The sequence below is a fragment of the Oncorhynchus gorbuscha genome, linkage group LG05 (assembly GCF_021184085.1).
Source record: "Oncorhynchus gorbuscha isolate QuinsamMale2020 ecotype Even-year linkage group LG05, OgorEven_v1.0, whole genome shotgun sequence".
Lineage (NCBI taxonomy): Eukaryota > Metazoa > Chordata > Actinopteri > Salmoniformes > Salmonidae > Oncorhynchus > Oncorhynchus gorbuscha.
The window spans coordinates 92,751,547-92,769,942 of NC_060177.1; the positions used below are offsets into that span (position 1 = coordinate 92,751,547).

Here is an 18,396-nt window from a genome sequence, read left to right on the forward strand (position 1 = left end):
CCTCACGACGCCAGGACAGCGGAATCAATCACCACCTTCCGGAGACACCTGAAACCCCACCTCTTTAAGGAATACCTAGGATAGGTTAAGTAATCCCTCTCACCCCACCCCCTAAGTTTTAGATGCACTATTGTTAAGTGACTGTCCCACTGGATGTCATAAGGTGAATGCACCAATTTGTAAGTCGCTCTGGATAAGAGCGTCTGCTAAATGACTTAAATGTAAATGTAAATGTAAATGCAAAGGGTCTGAATACAATGTACATGTAAATAACTTATTATTATTTAAAAAATTCTCCCCAAAATGTCTAAAAACCTGTTTTCGCTTTGTCATTATGGGGTATTGTGTATAGGTTGATAAGGGGGGATTTAATAATAAGGTTGTAATGTAACAATGTAACAAATTGTGGGGAAAAAGGGGTCTGAATTCTTTCCGAAGGCAAAGAGAGACAAGGGGGTATAGGTGTCTGGTTTAGTTAATACAACTGTCCTGAGCTGCTTTAAACAATCACAGTTCCCAGTACCTCTTAATGTGTTACAGCATAGAGCCACTAGTGGTCATTCACCTGCACACTGGTGGGAGGAGCAAGAGCAGGATGGGATCATTGGAGCAATAGGATGCTGGTGGGAGGAGCTATAGGAGGACGGGCTCATTGGAGCTATAGGAGGATGGTGGGAGGAGCTATAGGAGGACGGGCTCATTGGACCTATAGGAGGCTGGTGGCAGGAGCTGTAGGATGATGGTGGGAGGAGCTATAGGAGGATGGGCTCATTGGAGCAATAGGATGCTGGTGGGAGGAGCTATTGACGGAAGGGCTCATTAGAGCTATAGGAGGCTGGTGGGAGGAGCTATAGGAGGACGGGCTCATTGGAGATATAGGAGGCTGGTGGGAGGAGCTGTAGGATGATGGTGGGATGAGCTATAGGAGGACGGGCTCATTGGAGCTATAGGATGCTTGTGGGAGGAGTTATAGGATGCTGGTGGGAGGAGCTATAGGAGGACGGGCTCATTGGCGCTATAGGAGGCTGGTGGGCGGAGCTGTAGGAAGCTGGTGGGAGGAGCTATAGGAGGATGGGCTCATTGGAGCTATAGGAGGCTGGTGGGAGGAGCTGTAGGATGATGGTGGGAGGAGCTATAGGAGGACGGGCTCATTGGAACTATAGGATGCTGGTGGGAGGAGCAAGAGGAGGATGGGATCATTGGAGCAATAGGATGCTGGTGGGAGGAGCTATAGGAGGACGGGCTCATTGGAGCTATAGGAGGCTGGTGGGAGGAGCTGTAGGAGGCTGGTGGGAGGAGCTATAGGAGGACAGGCTCATTGGAGCTATAAGAGGCTGGTGGGAGGAGCTGTAGGATGATGGTGGGAGGAGCTATATGATGCTGGTGGGAGGCGCTGTAGGAGTACGGGCTCATTGGAGCTATAGGATTCTGGTGGGAGGAGCTATAGGAGGACGGGTTTATTGGAGCTATAGGATGCTGGTGGGAGGAGCTATAGGAGGACGGGTTTATTGGAGCTATAGGATGCTGGTGGGAGGAGCTATAGGAGGACTGGCTCATTGGAGCTGTAGAATGCTGGTGGGAGGAGCTATATGAGGACTGGCTCATTGGAGCTATAGGAGGCTGGAGGGAGGAGCTATATGATGCTGGTGGGAGGAGCTATATGAGGCTGGTGGGAGGGGCTATACGAGGCTGGTGGGAGGAGCTATATGATGCTGGTGGGAGGAGCCCGTCCTCCTATAGCTCCTCCCACCAGCATCCTATAGCTCCTCCCACCAGCCTCTACTCACACTCACACACACACACACACACACACATACACACACAGATCTCACTTGACAAGGAGATAGGAGTTCTGTTAAACCGTTCCCCCTACCACCAGCTATTAATATTACCATTGTCTAATAGAAGACGCTGTGATGATTATTAAAATGTTCTGTGTTCTTGTTTCTCTGTAGTGTTTCCGGGCACTGTGCTGTAAAGGACCTCCCCGTCCAGACCAGAGTATGATGTGGTGTGTATCGGACTGACCGGGGCCGGCAAGAGCAGCCTACTGGCGTGGCTGTGTAACGAGGGGAGCCACGGCATCGGTCCTACCACAGGTACCGACACACACACACACACACACACACACACACACACACACACACACACACACACACACACACACACACACACACACACACACACACACACACACACACACACACACACACACACACACACGGAATGCCTTGTCTATCTATCTATTGATTTGACTGTTGGCAAAACTATTATATTGTCTTCCATGACCAGAAAGAAAGAACGAGGGGCGAGAGAAATCCCAGAAAGATAAGGCTTAGGGCTAGTATATCACCCCTGTCAAAACTAGTATATCACCCCTGTCAAAACTAGTATATCACCCCTGTCAAAACTAGTATATCACCCCTGTCAAAACTAGTATATCACCCCTGTCAAAACTAGTATATCACCCCTGTCAAAACTAGTATATCACCCCTGTCAAAACTAGTATATCACCCCTGTCAAAACTAGTATATCACCCCTGTCAAAACTAGTATATCACCCCTGTCAAAACTAGTATATCACCCCTGTCAAAACTAGTATATCACCCCTGTCAAAACTAGTATATCACCCCTGTCAAAACTAGTATATCACCCCTGTCAAAACTAGTATATCACCCCTGTCAAAACTAGTATATCACCCCTGTCAAAACTAGTATATCACCCCTGTCAAAACTAGTATATCACCCCTGTCAAAACTAGTATATCACCCCTGTCAAAACTAGTATATCACCCCTGTCAAAACTAGTATATCACCCCTGTCAAAACTAGTATATCACCCCTGTCAAAACTAGTATATCACCCCTGTCAAAACTAGTATATCACCCCTGTCAAAACTAGTATATCACCCCTGTCAAAACTAGTATATCACCCCTGTCAAAACTAGTATATCACCCCTGTCAAAACTAGTATATCACCCCTGTCAAAACTAGTATATCACCCCTGTCAAAACTAGTATATCACCCCTGTCAAAACTAGTATATCACCCCTGTCAAAACTAGTATATCACCCCTGTCAAAACTAGTATATCTCCCCTGTCAAAACTAGTATATCACCCCTGTCAAAACTAGTATATCACCCCTGTCAAAATTAGTATATCACCCCTGTCAAAACTAGTATATCACCCCTGTCAAAACTAGTATATCACCCCTGTCAAAACTAGTATATCACCCCTGTCAAAACTAGTATATCACCCCTGTCAAAACTAGTATATCACCCCTGTCAAAACTAGTATATCACCCCTGTCAAAACTAGTATATCACCCCTGTCAAAACTAGTATATCACCCCTGTCAAAACTAGTATATCTCCCTGTCAAAACTAGTATATCACCCCTGTCAAAACTAGTATATCACCCCTGTCAAAACTAGTATATCACCCCTGTCAAAATTAGTATATCACCCCTGTCAAAACTAGTATATCACCCCTGTCAAAACTAGTATATCTCCCCTGTCAAAACTAGTATATCACCCCTGTCAAAATTAGTATATCACCCCTGTCAAAACTAGTATATCACCCCTGTCAAAACTAGTATATCACCCCTGTCAAAACTAGTATATCACCCCTGTCAAAACTAGCATATCTCCCCTGTCAAAACTAGTATATCTCCCCTGTCAAAACTAGTATATCACCCCTGTCAAAACTAGTATATCACCCCTGTCAAAACTAGTATATCACCCCTGTCAAAACTAGTATATCACCCCTGTCAAAACTAGTATATCTCCCCTGTCAAAACTAGTATATCACCCCTGTCAAAACTAGTATATCACCCCTGTCAAAACTAGTATATCACCCCTGTCAAAACTAGTATATCACCCCTGTCAAAACTAGTATATCACCCCTGTCAAAACTAGTATATCACCCCTGTCAAAACTAGTATATCACCCCTGTCAAAACTAGTATATCACCCCTGTCAAAACTAGTATATCACCCCTGTCAAAACTAGTATATCTCCCCTGTCAAAACTAGTATATCACCCCTGTCAAAACTAGTATATCACCCCTGTCAAAATTAGTATATCACCCCTGTCAAAACTAGTATATCACCCTGTCAAAACTAGTATATCACCCCTGTCAAAACTAGTATATCACCCCTGTCAAAACTAGTATATCACCCCTGTCAAAACTAGTATATCACCCCTGTCAAAACTAGTATATCACCCCTGTCAAAACTAGTATATCACCCCTGTCAAAACTAGTATATCACCCCTGTCAAAACTAGTATATCACCCCTGTCAAAACTAGTATATCACCCCTGTCAAAACTAGTATATCACCCCTGTCAAAATGAGTATATCACCCCTGCCAAAACTAGTATATCACCCCTGTCAAAACTAGTATATCACCCCTGTCAAAACTAGTATATCACCCCTGTCAAAACTAGTATATCACCCCTGTCAAAACTAGTATATCACCCCTGTCAAAATGAGTATATCACCCCTGCCAAAACTAGTATATCACCCCTGATAAAATTAGTATATCACCCCTGATAAAACTAGTATATCACCCCTGCCAAAACTAGTATATCACCCTGCCAAAACTAGTATATCACCCCTGCCGAAACTAGTATATCACCCTGCCAAAAAACATCACCCTGCTCCGCTTTTCTTCCATCTCCACTCTCCTTTCTCCCTTCTCCAATCTGCACTCCCCTCTCCCCTCTCCTTCTCCTCTCCCCTCTCACCTCTCCCCCTCTCCTCTCCCCTATCTCTTCTCCTCTACCCTATCCCCTCTCCACTCTCCAATCTCCACTCTCCAATCTCCACTCTCCCTTCTTGCCTCTCTCTTCTCCCCAATCCCCCTCCCTCTCTCCCCTTTCCGCTCTCCTCTCCCCTTTCCCCTCTCCTCTACGCTCTTCCCTATTCCCTCACCCTTTTCCCCTCCCCTCTCCCCTCCTCTCTCCTCTACACAATCCCCTCTCATCTACCAACTCCACACTCCTATCTCTACCCTATCTCCTCTCCTCCCCCTATCCCCTCTCCCCTTTCCCTCTCCTCTCTCCTCTCCCCTATCCTCTCTCCTCTTCTCTCTCCTCTACCCTACCCTATCCCCTCTCCTCTCCCCATCCCCTCTCCCCTTTCCCTCTCCCCCTATCCTCTCTCCTCTCTTCTCTCTCCTCTACCCTACCCTATCCCCTCTCCTCTACCCTCGCTCCTCTCCCATCTCCTCTTTCCCCTCTCCATCCCTCTACCCTATCCCCTTTCCTCTACCCTATACTCTCTCCTCTACCCTATCCTCTCTCCTATCTCATCTCCCCTCTCGTCTCTCTTCTCGTCTCTCTCCTCTCCATCCCTCTCCCCTATCCTATCCTATCCCCTCTCCTCTCTTCCTTTTCCATCCCTCTCCTCTCTCCCCTTTCCATCCCTCTCCCCCTCTCTGTCCCTCTCTCCCCTCCCCTTCCCCTCTCCTCTCTCCCCTCTCTCCCTCTCCCCTCTCCCCTCCCCTCTCCTCTCTCCTCTCTCCCCTCTCCCCTCTCCCCTCTCCCCTCTCCTCTCTCCTCCACTCTCCATTCCTCTTCCCGTACCCCTAAACCTCAGGGATTGGGCCATGATTCTTCTCCTTCTTCTCCGCAGACACAGTCCAGAGTTGCCTTTGCTCACTGCCACTTCAACCTCAAACCCACAGCTAAATATAAAGACTGAGTGCAGGGAGGGAGGAAAACCCCATCCTCTGGCTGTCTGCAGGGGCTTTAATCGATAAGATACAGCCGTTATTTACCTATGTGGGGAGTTATTCTGGCAATCCTTCTGAAGGTAGGTTTAAGATGAAGCTGTCAGCATGCTTACTGTCTACCGATGGCTACAGACAGACAGACAGGCAGGCAGGCAGGCAGGCAGGCAGGCAGGCAGGCAGGCAGGCAGGCAGGCAGGCAGGCAGGCAGGCAGGCAGGCAGGCAGGCAGGCAGGCAGGCAGGCAGGCAGGCAGGCAGGCAGGCAGGCAGGCAGGCAGGCAGGCAGGCAGGCAGGCAGGCAGGCAGGCAGGCAGGCAGGCAGGCAGGCAGGCAGGCAGGCAGGCAGGCAGGCAGGCAGGCAGGCAGGCAGGCAGGCAGGCAGGCAGGCAGGCAGGCAGGCAGGCAGGCAGGCAGGCAGGCAGGCAGGCAGGCAGGCAGGCAGGCAGGCAGGCAGGCAGGCAGGCAGGCAGGCAGGCAGGCAGGCAGGCAGGCAGGCAGGCAGGCAGGCAGGCAGGCAGGCAGGCAGGCAGGCAGGCAGGCAGGCAGGCAGGCAGGCAGGCAGACAGACAGACAGACAGACAGACAGACAGACAGACAGACAGACAGACAGACAGACAGACAGACAGACAGACAGACAGACAGACAGACAGACAGACAGACAGACGGTTGGATGAGAGAGAGCCTCTGCTGTTGAATGCAGGTACAGTACACCTGCAGGAGAGTTTTGCAAGACTGTGTTCTTCTCAACATTTTGAAAAGCTCTGTGTTTAGAGTTGGGATCATATGGTTTAGATTGTTGTTAAACAGGAACCACAACCTTCTCAAACACTTCTCTGTTTTGGTAACCCTGACACTAAAACACACTTGTGTTTTCAAATGTCATCGCTTGTTAACTCAACATGTTGGTGGCTTTGAAATAATTCGCTAAACGTTTCGTTGGAATATTCTGGATGTGGGGAAGTAGATTTTAAAATTATTTTTAAGAGGACCAACAAATGATTCAGAGTCAATTCTATTACAATTCAATCAGTCCTTCTACATGTTAGTCTGAGACTGTCTCTCTTCTTCTACATGTTAGTCTGAGACTGTCTCTCTTCTACATGTTAGTCTGACTCTGTCTCTCTTCTACATGTTAGTCTGACTGTTTCTCTTCTTCAACATGTTAGTCTGACTGTTTCTCTTCTTCTACATGTTAGTCTGACTGTTTCTCTTCTTCTACATGTTAGTCTGACTGTCTCTCTTCTTCTACATGTTAGTCTGACTCTGTCCCTCTTCTTCTACATGTTAGTCTGACTGTTTCTCTTCTTCTACATGTTAGTCTGACTCTCTCTCTTCTTCTACATGTTAGTCTGACTGTCTCTCTTCTTCTACATGTTAGTCTGTCTCTCTTCTTCTACATGTTAGTCTGACTGTTTCTCTTCTTCTACATGTTAGTCTGACTGTCTCTCTTCTGCTACATGTTAGTCTGACTGTCTCTCTTCTTCTACATGTTAGTCTGACTGTTTCTCTTCTTCTACATGTTAGTCTGACTCTGTCTCTCTTCTTCTACATGTTAGTCTGACTCTCTCTCTTCTTCTACATGTTAGTCTGACTCTCTCTCTTCTACATGTTAGTCTGTCTCTCTTCTTCTACATGTTAGTCTGACTGTTTCTCTTCTTCTACATGTTAGTCTGACTGTCTCTCTTCTTCTACATGTTAGTCTGACTGTCTCTCTTCTTCTACATGTTAGTCTGACTGTTTCTCTTCTTCTACATGTTAGTCTGACTCTGTCTCTCTTCTACATGTTAGTCTGACTGTCTCTCTTCTTCTACATGTTAGTCTGACTGTCTCTCTTCTTCTACATGTTAGTCTGACTGTTTCTCTTCTTCTACATGTTAGTCTGACTCTGTCTCTCTTCTTCTACATGTTAGTCTGACTCTCTCTCTTCTTCTACATGTTAGTCTGACTGTCTCTTCTTCTACATGTTAGTCTGACTCTGTCTCTCTTCTTCTACATGTTAGTCTGACTGTCTCTTCTTCTACATGTTAGTCTGACTCTGTCCCTCTTCTTCTACATGTTAGTCTGACTGTCTCTTCTTCTACATGTTAGTCTGACTGTCTCTTCTTCTACATGTTAGTCTGACTCTGTCTCTCTTCTTCTACATGTTAGTCTGACTCTGTCTCTCTTCTTCTACATGTTAGTCTGACTGTCTCTCTTCTTCTACATGTTAGTCTGACTGTTTCTCTTCTTCTACATGTTAGTCTGACTCTGTCTCTCTTCTACATGTTAGTCTGACTCTCTCTCTTCTTCTACATGTTAGTCTGACTCTCTCTCTTCTTCTACATGTTAGTCTGACTGTCTCTCTTCTTCTACATGTTAGTCTGACTGTTTCTCTTCTTCTACATGTTAGTCTGACTGTTTCTCTTCTTCTACATGTTAGTCTGACTGTTTCTCTTCTTCTACATGTTAGTCTGACTCTCTCTCTTCTTCTACATGTTAGTCTGACTCTGTCCCTCTTCTTCTACATGTTAGTCTGACTCTCTCTCTTCTTCTACATGTTAGTCTGACTGTTTCTCTTCTTCTACATGTTAGTCTGACTGTCTCTCTTCTTCGACATGTTAGTCTGACTGTCCCTCTTCTTCTACATGTTAGTCTGACTCTGTCTCTTCTTCTACATGTTAGTCTGACTCTGTCTCTTCTTCTACATGTTAGTCTGACTCTCTCTCTTCTTCTACATGTTAGTCTGACTCTGTCTCTTCTTCTACATGTTAGTCTGACTCTGTCTCTTCTTCTACATGTTAGTCTGACTCTGTCTCTTCTTCTACATGTTAGTCTGACTGTCTCTCTTCTTCTACATGTTAGTCTGACTCTGTCTCTTCTTCTACATGTTAGTCTGACTCTGTCTCTCTTCTTCTACATGTTAGTCTGACTCTGTCTCTCTTCTTCTACATGTTAGTCTGACTCTGTCTCTCTTCTTCTACATGTTAGTCTGACTCTGTCTCTTCTTCTACATGTTAGTCTGACTCTCTCTCTTCTTCTACATGTTAGTCTGACTCTCTCTCTTCTTCTACATGTTAGTCTGACTCTCTCTCTTCTTCTACATGTTAGTCTGACTGTCTCTCTTCTTCTACATGTTAGTCTGACTCTCTCTCTTCTTCTACATGTTAGTCTGACTCTGTCTCTTCTTCTACATTTTAGTCTGACTCTGTCTCTTCTTCTACATGTTAGTCTGACTCTGTCTCTCTTCTACATGTTAGTCTGACTCTCTCTCTTCTTCTACATGTTAGTCTGACTCTGTCTCTCTTCTACATGTTAGTCTGACTGTTTCTCTTCTTCAACATGTTAGTCTGACTGTTTCTCTTCTTCAACATGTTAGTCTGACTGTTTCTCTTCTTCTACATGTTAGTCTGACTCTGTCTCTCTTCTACATGTTAGTCTGACTCTGTCTCTCTTCTTCTACATGTTAGTCTGACTCTGTCCCTCTTCTTCTACATGTTAGTCTGACTGTTTCTCTTCTTCTACATGTTAGTCTGACTCTCTCTTCTTCTACATGTTAGTCTGACTGTCTCTCTTCTTCTACATGTTAGTCTGTCTCTCTTCTTCTACATGTTAGTCTGACTGTTTCTCTTCTTCTACATGTTAGTCTGACTGTCTCTCTTCTTCTACATGTTAGTCTGACTGTCTCTCTTCTTCTACATGTTAGTCTGACTGTTTCTCTTCTTCTACATGTTAGTCTGACTCTGTCTCTCTTCTTCTACATGTTAGTCTGACTCTCTCTCTTCTTCTACATGTTAGTCTGACTCTCTCTCTTCTTCTACATGTTAGTCTGTCTCTCTTCTTCTACATGTTAGTCTGACTCTGTCTCTCTTCTACATGTTAGTCTGACTGTCTCTCTTCTTCTACATGTTAGTCTGACTCTGTCTCTCTTCTTCTACATGTTAGTCTGACTGTTTCTCTTCTTCTACATGTTAGTCTGACTGTCTCTCTTCTTCTACATGTTAGTCTGACTGTCTCTCTTCTTCTACATGTTAGTCTGACTGTTTCTCTTCTTCTACATGTTAGTCTGACTCTGTCTCTCTTCTACATGTTAGTCTGACTGTCTCTCTTCTTCTACATGTTAGTCTGACTGTCTCTCTTCTTCTACATGTTAGTCTGACTGTTTCTCTTCTTCTACATGTTAGTCTGACTCTGTCTCTCTTCTACATGTTAGTCTGACTCTCTCTCTTCTTCTACATGTTAGTCTGACTCTGTCCCTCTTCTTCTACATGTTAGTCTGACTGTCTCTTCTTCTACATGTTAGTCTGACTCTGTCTCTCTTCTTCTACATGTTAGTCTGACTGTCTCTTCTTCTACATGTTAGTCTGACTCTGTCCCTCTTCTTCTACATGTTAGTCTGACTGTCTCTTCTTCTACATGTTAGTCTGACTCTGTCTCTCTTCTTCTACATGTTAGTCTGACTCTGTCCCTCTTCTTCTACATGTTAGTCTGACTCTGTCTCTCTTCTACATGTTAGTCTGACTCTGTCTCTCTTCTTCTACATGTTAGTCTGACTCTCTCTCTTCTTCTACATGTTAGTCTGACTCTCTCTCTTCTTCTACATGTTAGTCTGACTGTCTCTCTTCTTCTACATGTTAGTCTGACTGTCTCTCTTCTTCTACATGTTAGTCTGACTCTCTCTCTTCTTCTACATGTTAGTCTGACTGTCTCTTCTTCTACATGTTAGTCTGACTGTCTCTCTTCTTCTACATGTTAGTCTGACTGTCTCTCTTCTTCTACATGTTAGTCTGACTGTTTCTCTTCTTCTACATGTTAGTCTGACTCTGTCTCTCTTCTACATGTTAGTCTGACTCTCTCTCTTCTTCTACATGTTAGTCTGACTGTCTCTTCTTCTACATGTTAGTCTGACTGTCTCTCTTCTTCTACATGTTAGTCTGACTCTGTCTCTCTTCTACATGTTAGTCTGACTCTCTCTCTTCTTCTACATGTTAGTCTGACTGTCTCTTCTTCTACATGTTAGTCTGACTGTCTCTCTTCTTCTACATGTTAGTCTGACTGTCTCTTCTTCTACATGTTAGTCTGACTGTTTCTCTTCTTCTACATGTTAGTCTGACTCTGTCTCTCTTCTACATGTTAGTCTGACTCTGTCCCTCTTCTTCTACATGTTAGTCTGACTCTCTCTCTTCTTCTACATGTTAGTCTGACTCTCTCTTCTCTACATGTTAGTCTGACTCTCTCTCTTCTTCTACATGTTAGTCTGACTCTGTCTCTTCTTCTACATGTTAGTCTGACTCTCTCTCTTCTTCTACATGTTAGTCTGACTGTCTCTCTTCTTCTACATGTTAGTCTGACTGTCTCTCTTCTTCTACATGTTAGTCTGACTCTGTCTCTTCTTCTACATGTTAGTCTGACTCTGTCTCTTCTTCTACATGTTAGTCTGACTCTCTCTCTTCTTCTACATGTTAGTCTGACTGTTTCTCTTCTTCTACATGTTAGTCTGACTGTTTCTCTTCTTCTACATGTTAGTCTGACTCTCTCTCTTCTTCTACATGTTAGTCTGACTCTGTCCCTCTTCTTCTACATGTTAGTCTGACTCTCTCTCTTCTTCTACATGTTAGTCTGACTCTGTCTCTTCTTCTACATGTTAGTCTGACTCTGTCTCTCTTCTTCTACATGTTAGTCTGACTCTGTCTCTCTTCTTCTACATGTTAGTCTGACTCTGTCTCTCTTCTTCTACATGTTAGTCTGACTCTGTCTCTCTTCTTCTACATGTTAGTCTGACTCTGTCTCTTCTTCTACATGTTAGTCTGACTGTCTCTCTTCTTCTACATGTTAGTCTGACTGTCTCTCTTCTTCTACATGTTAGTCTGACTCTCTCTCTTCTTCTACATGTTAGTCTGACTCTGTCCCTCTTCTTCTACATGTTAGTCTGACTCTCTCTCTTCTTCTACATGTTAGTCTGACTCTCTCTTCTTCTACATGTTAGTCTGACTCTCTCTCTTCTTCTACATGTTAGTCTGACTGTCTCTCTTCTTCTACATGTTAGTCTGACTCTCTCTCTTCTTCTACATGTTAGTCTGACTCTGTCTCTTCTTCTACATTTTAGTCTGACTCTGTCTCTTCTTCTACATGTTAGTCTGACTCTGTCTCTCTTCTACATGTTAGTCTGACTCTCTCTCTTCTTCTACATGTTAGTCTGACTGTCTCTCTTCTTCTACATGTTAGTCTGACTGTCTCTCTTCTTCTACATGTTAGTCTGACTGTTTCTCTTCTTCTACATGTTAGTCTGACTCTGTCTCTCTTCTACATGTTAGTCTGACTCTCTCTCTTCTTCTACATGTTAGTCTGACTCTGTCCCTCTTCTTCTACATGTTAGTCTGACTGTCTCTTCTTCTACATGTTAGTCTGACTCTGTCTCTCTTCTTCTACATGTTAGTCTGACTGTCTCTTCTTCTACATGTTAGTCTGACTCTGTCCCTCTTCTTCTACATGTTAGTCTGACTGTCTCTTCTTCTACATGTTAGTCTGACTCTGTCTCTCTTCTTCTACATGTTAGTCTGACTCTGTCCCTCTTCTTCTACATGTTAGTCTGACTGTCTCTTCTTCTACATGTTAGTCTGACTCTGTCTCTCTTCTTCTACATGTTAGTCTGACTGTCTCTCTTCTTCTACATGTTAGTCTGACTGTTTCTCTTCTTCTACATGTTAGTCTGACTCTGTCTCTCTTCTACATGTTAGTCTGACTCTCTCTCTTCTTCTACATGTTAGTCTGACTCTCTCTCTTCTTCTACATGTTAGTCTGACTGTCTCTCTTCTTCTACATGTTAGTCTGACTGTCTCTCTTCTTCTACATGTTAGTCTGACTGTCTCTCTTCTTCTACATGTTAGTCTGACTCTCTCTTCTTCTACATGTTAGTCTGACTGTCTCTTCTTCTACATGTTAGTCTGACTGTCTCTCTTCTTCTACATGTTAGTCTGACTGTCTCTCTTCTTCTACATGTTAGTCTGACTGTTTCTCTTCTTCTACATGTTAGTCTGACTCTGTCTCTCTTCTACATGTTAGTCTGACTCTCTCTCTTCTTCTACATGTTAGTCTGACTGTCTCTTCTTCTACATGTTAGTCTGACTGTCTCTCTTCTTCTACATGTTAGTCTGACTCTGTCTCTCTTCTACATGTTAGTCTGACTCTCTCTCTTCTTCTACATGTTAGTCTGACTGTCTCTTCTTCTACATGTTAGTCTGACTGTCTCTCTTCTTCTACATGTTAGTCTGACTGTCTCTTCTTCTACATGTTAGTCTGACTGTTTCTCTTCTTCTACATGTTAGTCTGACTCTGTCTCTCTTCTACATGTTAGTCTGACTCTGTCCCTCTTCTTCTACATGTTAGTCTGACTCTCTCTCTTCTTCTACATGTTAGTCTGACTCTCTCTCTTCTTCTACATGTTAGTCTGACTCTCTCTCTTCTTCTACATGTTAGTCTGACTCTGTCTCTTCTTCTACATGTTAGTCTGACTCTCTCTCTTCTTCTACATGTTAGTCTGACTGTCTCTCTTCTTCTACATGTTAGTCTGACTGTCTCTCTTCTTCTACATGTTAGTCTGACTCTGTCTCTTCTTCTACATGTTAGTCTGACTCTGTCTCTTCTTCTACATGTTAGTCTGACTCTCTCTTTCTTCTACATGTTAGTCTGACTGTTTCTCTTCTTCTACATGTTAGTCTGACTGTTTCTCTTCTTCTACATGTTAGTCTGACTCTCTCTCTTCTTCTACATGTTAGTCTGACTCTGTCCCTCTTCTTCTACATGTTAGTCTGACTCTCTCTCTTCTTCTACATGTTAGTCTGACTCTGTCTCTTCTTCTACATGTTAGTCTGACTCTGTCTCTCTTCTTCTACATGTTAGTCTGACTCTGTCTCTCTTCTTCTACATGTTAGTCTGACTCTGTCTCTCTTCTTCTACATGTTAGTCTGACTCTGTCTCTCTTCTTCTACATGTTAGTCTGACTCTGTCTCTTCTTCTACATGTTAGTCTGACTGTCTCTCTTCTTCTACATGTTAGTCTGACTGTCTCTCTTCTTCTACATGTTAGTCTGACTCTCTCTCTTCTTCTACATGTTAGTCTGACTCTGTCCCTCTTCTTCTACATGTTAGTCTGACTCTCTCTCTTCTTCTACATGTTAGTCTGACTCTCTCTCTTCTTCTACATGTTAGTCTGACTCTCTCTCTTCTTCTACATGTTAGTCTGACTGTCTCTCTTCTTCTACATGTTAGTCTGACTCTCTCTCTTCTTCTACATGTTAGTCTGACTCTGTCTCTTCTTCTACATGTTAGTCTGACTCTGTCTCTCTTCTACATGTTAGTCTGACTCTCTCTCTTCTTCTACATGTTAGTCTGACTCTGTCTCTCTTCTACATGTTAGTCTGACTGTTTCTCTTCTTCAACATGTTAGTCTGACTGTTTCTCTTCTTCAACATGTTAGTCTGACTGTTTCTCTTCTTCTACATGTTAGTCTGACTCTGTCTCTCTTCTACATGTTAGTCTGACTCTGTCTCTCTTCTTCTACATGTTAGTCTGACTCTGTCCCTCTTCTTCTACATGTTAGTCTGACTGTTTCTCTTCTTCTACATGTTAGTCTGACTCTCTCTTTCTTCTACATGTTAGTCTGACTGTCTCTCTTCTTCTACATGTTAGTCTGTCTCTCTTCTTCTACATGTTAGTCTGACTGTTTCTCTTCTTCTACATGTTAGTCTGACTGTCTCTCTTCTTCTACATGTTAGTCTGACTGTCTCTCTTCTTCTACATGTTAGTCTGACTGTTTCTCTTCTTCTACATGTTAGTCTGACTCTGTCTCTCTTCTTCTACATGTTAGTCTGACTCTCTCTTCTTCTACATGTTAGTCTGACTCTCTCTCTTCTTCTACATGTTAGTCTGTCTCTTTCTTCTACATGTTAGTCTGACTCTGTCTCTCTTCTACATGTTAGTCTGACTGTCTCTCTTCTTCTACATGTTAGTCTGACTCTGTCTCTCTTCTTCTACATGTTAGTCTGACTGTTTCTCTTCTTCTACATGTTAGTCTGACTGTCTCTCTTCTTCTACATGTTAGTCTGACTGTCTCTCTTCTTCTACATGTTAGTCTGACTGTTTCTCTTCTTCTACATGTTAGTCTGACTCTGTCTCTCTTCTACATGTTAGTCTGACTGTCTCTCTTCTTCTACATGTTAGTCTGACTGTCTCTCTTCTTCTACATGTTAGTCTGACTGTTTCTCTTCTTCTACATGTTAGTCTGACTCTGTCTCTCTTCTACATGTTAGTCTGACTCTCTCTCTTCTTCTACATGTTAGTCTGACTCTGTCCCTCTTCTTCTACATGTTAGTCTGACTGTCTCTTCTTCTACATGTTAGTCTGACTCTGTCTCTCTTCTTCTACATGTTAGTCTGACTGTCTCTTCTTCTACATGTTAGTCTGACTCTGTCCCTCTTCTTCTACATGTTAGTCTGACTGTCTCTTCTTCTACATGTTAGTCTGACTCTGTCTCTCTTCTTCTACATGTTAGTCTGACTCTGTCCCTCTTCTTCTACATGTTAGTCTGACTGTCTCTTCTTCTACATGTTAGTCTGACTCTGTCTCTCTTCTTCTACATGTTAGTCTGACTGTCTCTCTTCTTCTACATGTTAGTCTGACTGTTTCTCTTCTTCTACATGTTAGTCTGACTCTGTCTCTCTTCTACATGTTAGTCTGACTCTGTCTCTCTTCTTCTACATGTTAGTCTGACTCTCTCTTCTTCTACATGTTAGTCTGACTCTCTCTTCTTCTACATGTTAGTCTGACTGTCTCTCTTCTTCTACATGTTAGTCTGACTGTCTCTCTTCTTCTACATGTTAGTCTGACTCTCTCTCTTCTTCTACATGTTAGTCTGACTGTCTCTTCTTCTACATGTTAGTCTGACTGTCTCTCTTCTTCTACATGTTAGTCTGACTGTCTCTCTTCTTCTACATGTTAGTCTGACTGTTTCTCTTCTTCTACATGTTAGTCTGACTCTGTCTCTCTTCTACATGTTAGTCTGACTCTCTCTCTTCTTCTACATGTTAGTCTGACTGTCTCTTCTTCTACATGTTAGTCTGACTGTCTCTCTTCTTCTACATGTTAGTCTGACTCTGTCTCTCTTCTACATGTTAGTCTGACTCTCTCTCTTCTTCTACATGTTAGTCTGACTGTCTCTTCTTCTACATGTTAGTCTGACTGTCTCTCTTCTTCTACATGTTAGTCTGACTGTCTCTTCTTCTACATGTTAGTCTGACTGTTTCTCTTCTTCTACATGTTAGTCTGACTCTGTCTCTCTTCTACATGTTAGTCTGACTCTGTCCCTCTTCTTCTACATGTTAGTCTGACTCTCTCTCTTCTTCTACATGTTAGTCTGACTCTCTCTCTTCTTCTACATGTTAGTCTGACTCTCTCTTCTTCTACATGTTAGTCTGACTCTGTCTCTTCTTCTACATGTTAGTCTGACTCTCTCTTCTTCTACATGTTAGTCTGACTGTCTCTCTTCTTCTACATGTTAGTCTGACTGTCTCTCTTCTTCTACATGTTAGTCTGACTCTGTCTCTTCTTCTACATGTTAGTCTGACTCTGTCTCTTCTTCTACATGTTAGTCTGACTCTCTCTCTTCTTCTACATGTTAGTCTGACTGTTTCTCTTCTTCTACATGTTAGTCTGACTGTTTCTCTTCTTCTACATGTTAGTCTGACTCTCTCTTCTTCTACATGTTAGTCTGACTCTGTCCCTCTTCTTCTACATGTTAGTCTGACTCTCTCTCTTCTTCTACATGTTAGTCTGACTGTTTCTCTTCTTCTACATGTTAGTCTGACTGTCTCTCTTCTTCTACATGTTAGTCTGACTGTCCCTCTTCTTCTACATGTTAGTCTGACTCTGTCTCTTCTTCTACATGTTAGTCTGACTCTGTCTCTTCTTCTACATGTTAGTCTGACTCTCTCTTTCTTCTACATGTTAGTCTGACTCTGTCTCTTCTTCTACATGTTAGTCTGACTCTGTCTCTTCTTCTACATGTTAGTCTGACTCTGTCTCTTCTTCTACATGTTAGTCTGACTGTCTCTCTTCTTCTACATGTTAGTCTGACTCTCTCTTCTTCTACATGTTAGTCTGACTCTGTCTCTCTTCTTCTACATGTTAGTCTGACTGTTTCTCTTCTTCTACATGTTAGTCTGACTCTCTCTCTTCTTCTACATGTTAGTCTGACTCTCTCTTCTTCTACATGTTAGTCTGACTCTGTCTCTCTTCTTCTACATGTTAGTCTGACTGTCTCTCTTCTTCTACATGTTAGTCTGACTCTGTCTCTTCTTCTACATGTTAGTCTGACTGTCTCTCTTCTTCTACATGTTAGTCTGACTGTCTCTCTTCTTCTACATGTTAGTCTGACTCTGTCCCTCTTCTTCTACATGTTAGTCTGACTCTCTCTCTTCTTCTACATGTTAGTCTGACTCTGTCCCTCTTCTTCTACATGTTAGTCTGACTCTGTCCCTCTTCTTCTACATGTTAGTCTGACTCTCTCTCTCTTCTTCTACATGTTAGTCTGACTCTGTCCTCTTCTTCTACATGTTAGTCTGACTCTCTCTCTCTTCTTCTACATGTTAGTCTGACTGTCTCTCTTCTTCTACATGTTAGTCTGACTCTGTCTCTTTTTCTACATGTTAGTCTGACTCTGTCCTCTTCTTCTACATGTTAGTCTGACTCTCTCTCTTCTTCTACATGTTAGTCTGACTCTCTCTCTTCTACATGTTAGTCTGACTCTCTCTCTTCTTCTACATGTTAGTCTGACTCTGTCTCTCTTCTACATGTTAGTCTGACTGTTTCTCTTCTTCTACATGTTAGTCTGACTCTGTCTCTCTTCTTCTACATGTTAGTCTGACTGTCTCTCTTCTTCTACATGTTAGTCTGACTGTTTCTCTTCTTCTACATGTTAGTCTGACTCTGTCTCTCTTCTACATGTTAGTCTGACTGTTTCTCTTCTTCTACATGTTAGTCTGACTCTGTCTCTCTTCTACATGTTAGTCTGACTGTTTCTCTTCTTCTACATGTTAGTCTGACTCTGTCTCTTCTTCTACATGTTAGTCTGACTGTCTCTCTTCTTCTACATGTTAGTCTGACTGTTTCTCTTCTTCTACATGTTAGTCTGACTCTGTCTCTCTTCTACATGTTAGTCTGACTGTTTCTCTTCTTCTACATGTTAGTCTGACTCTGTCTCTCTTCTTCTACATGTTAGTCTGACTGTCTCTCTTCTTCTACATGTTAGTCTGACTGTTTCTCTTCTTCTACATGTTAGTCTGACTCTGTCTCTCTTCTACATGTTAGTCTGACTGTTTCTCTTCTTCTACATGTTAGTCTGACTCTGTCTCTCTTCTACATGTTAGTCTGACTGTTTCTCTTCTTCTACATGTTAGTCTGACTCTGTCTCTTCTTCTACATGTTAGTCTGACTGTCTCTCTTCTTCTACATGTTAGTCTGACTGTTTCTCTTCTTCTACATGTTAGTCTGACTGTCTCTCTTCTACATGTTAGTCTGACTCTGTCCTCTTCTTCTACATGTTAGTCTGACTCTGTCTCTTTCTTCTACATGTTAGTCTGACTCTTCTTCTACATGTTAGTCTTCTTCTTCTTCTACATGTTAGTCTGACATGTTAGTCTGAC

The 18,396-nt window shown here is 42.9% G+C and overlaps 1 pseudogene; it reads left to right on the forward strand.

Annotated features, from left to right (window-relative positions):
* The first annotated feature begins 974 nt into the window (after nt 1-974).
* Nucleotides 975-18,396, forward strand: part of LOC124034967 — a 258,182-nt pseudogene continuing 240,760 nt past the window's right edge.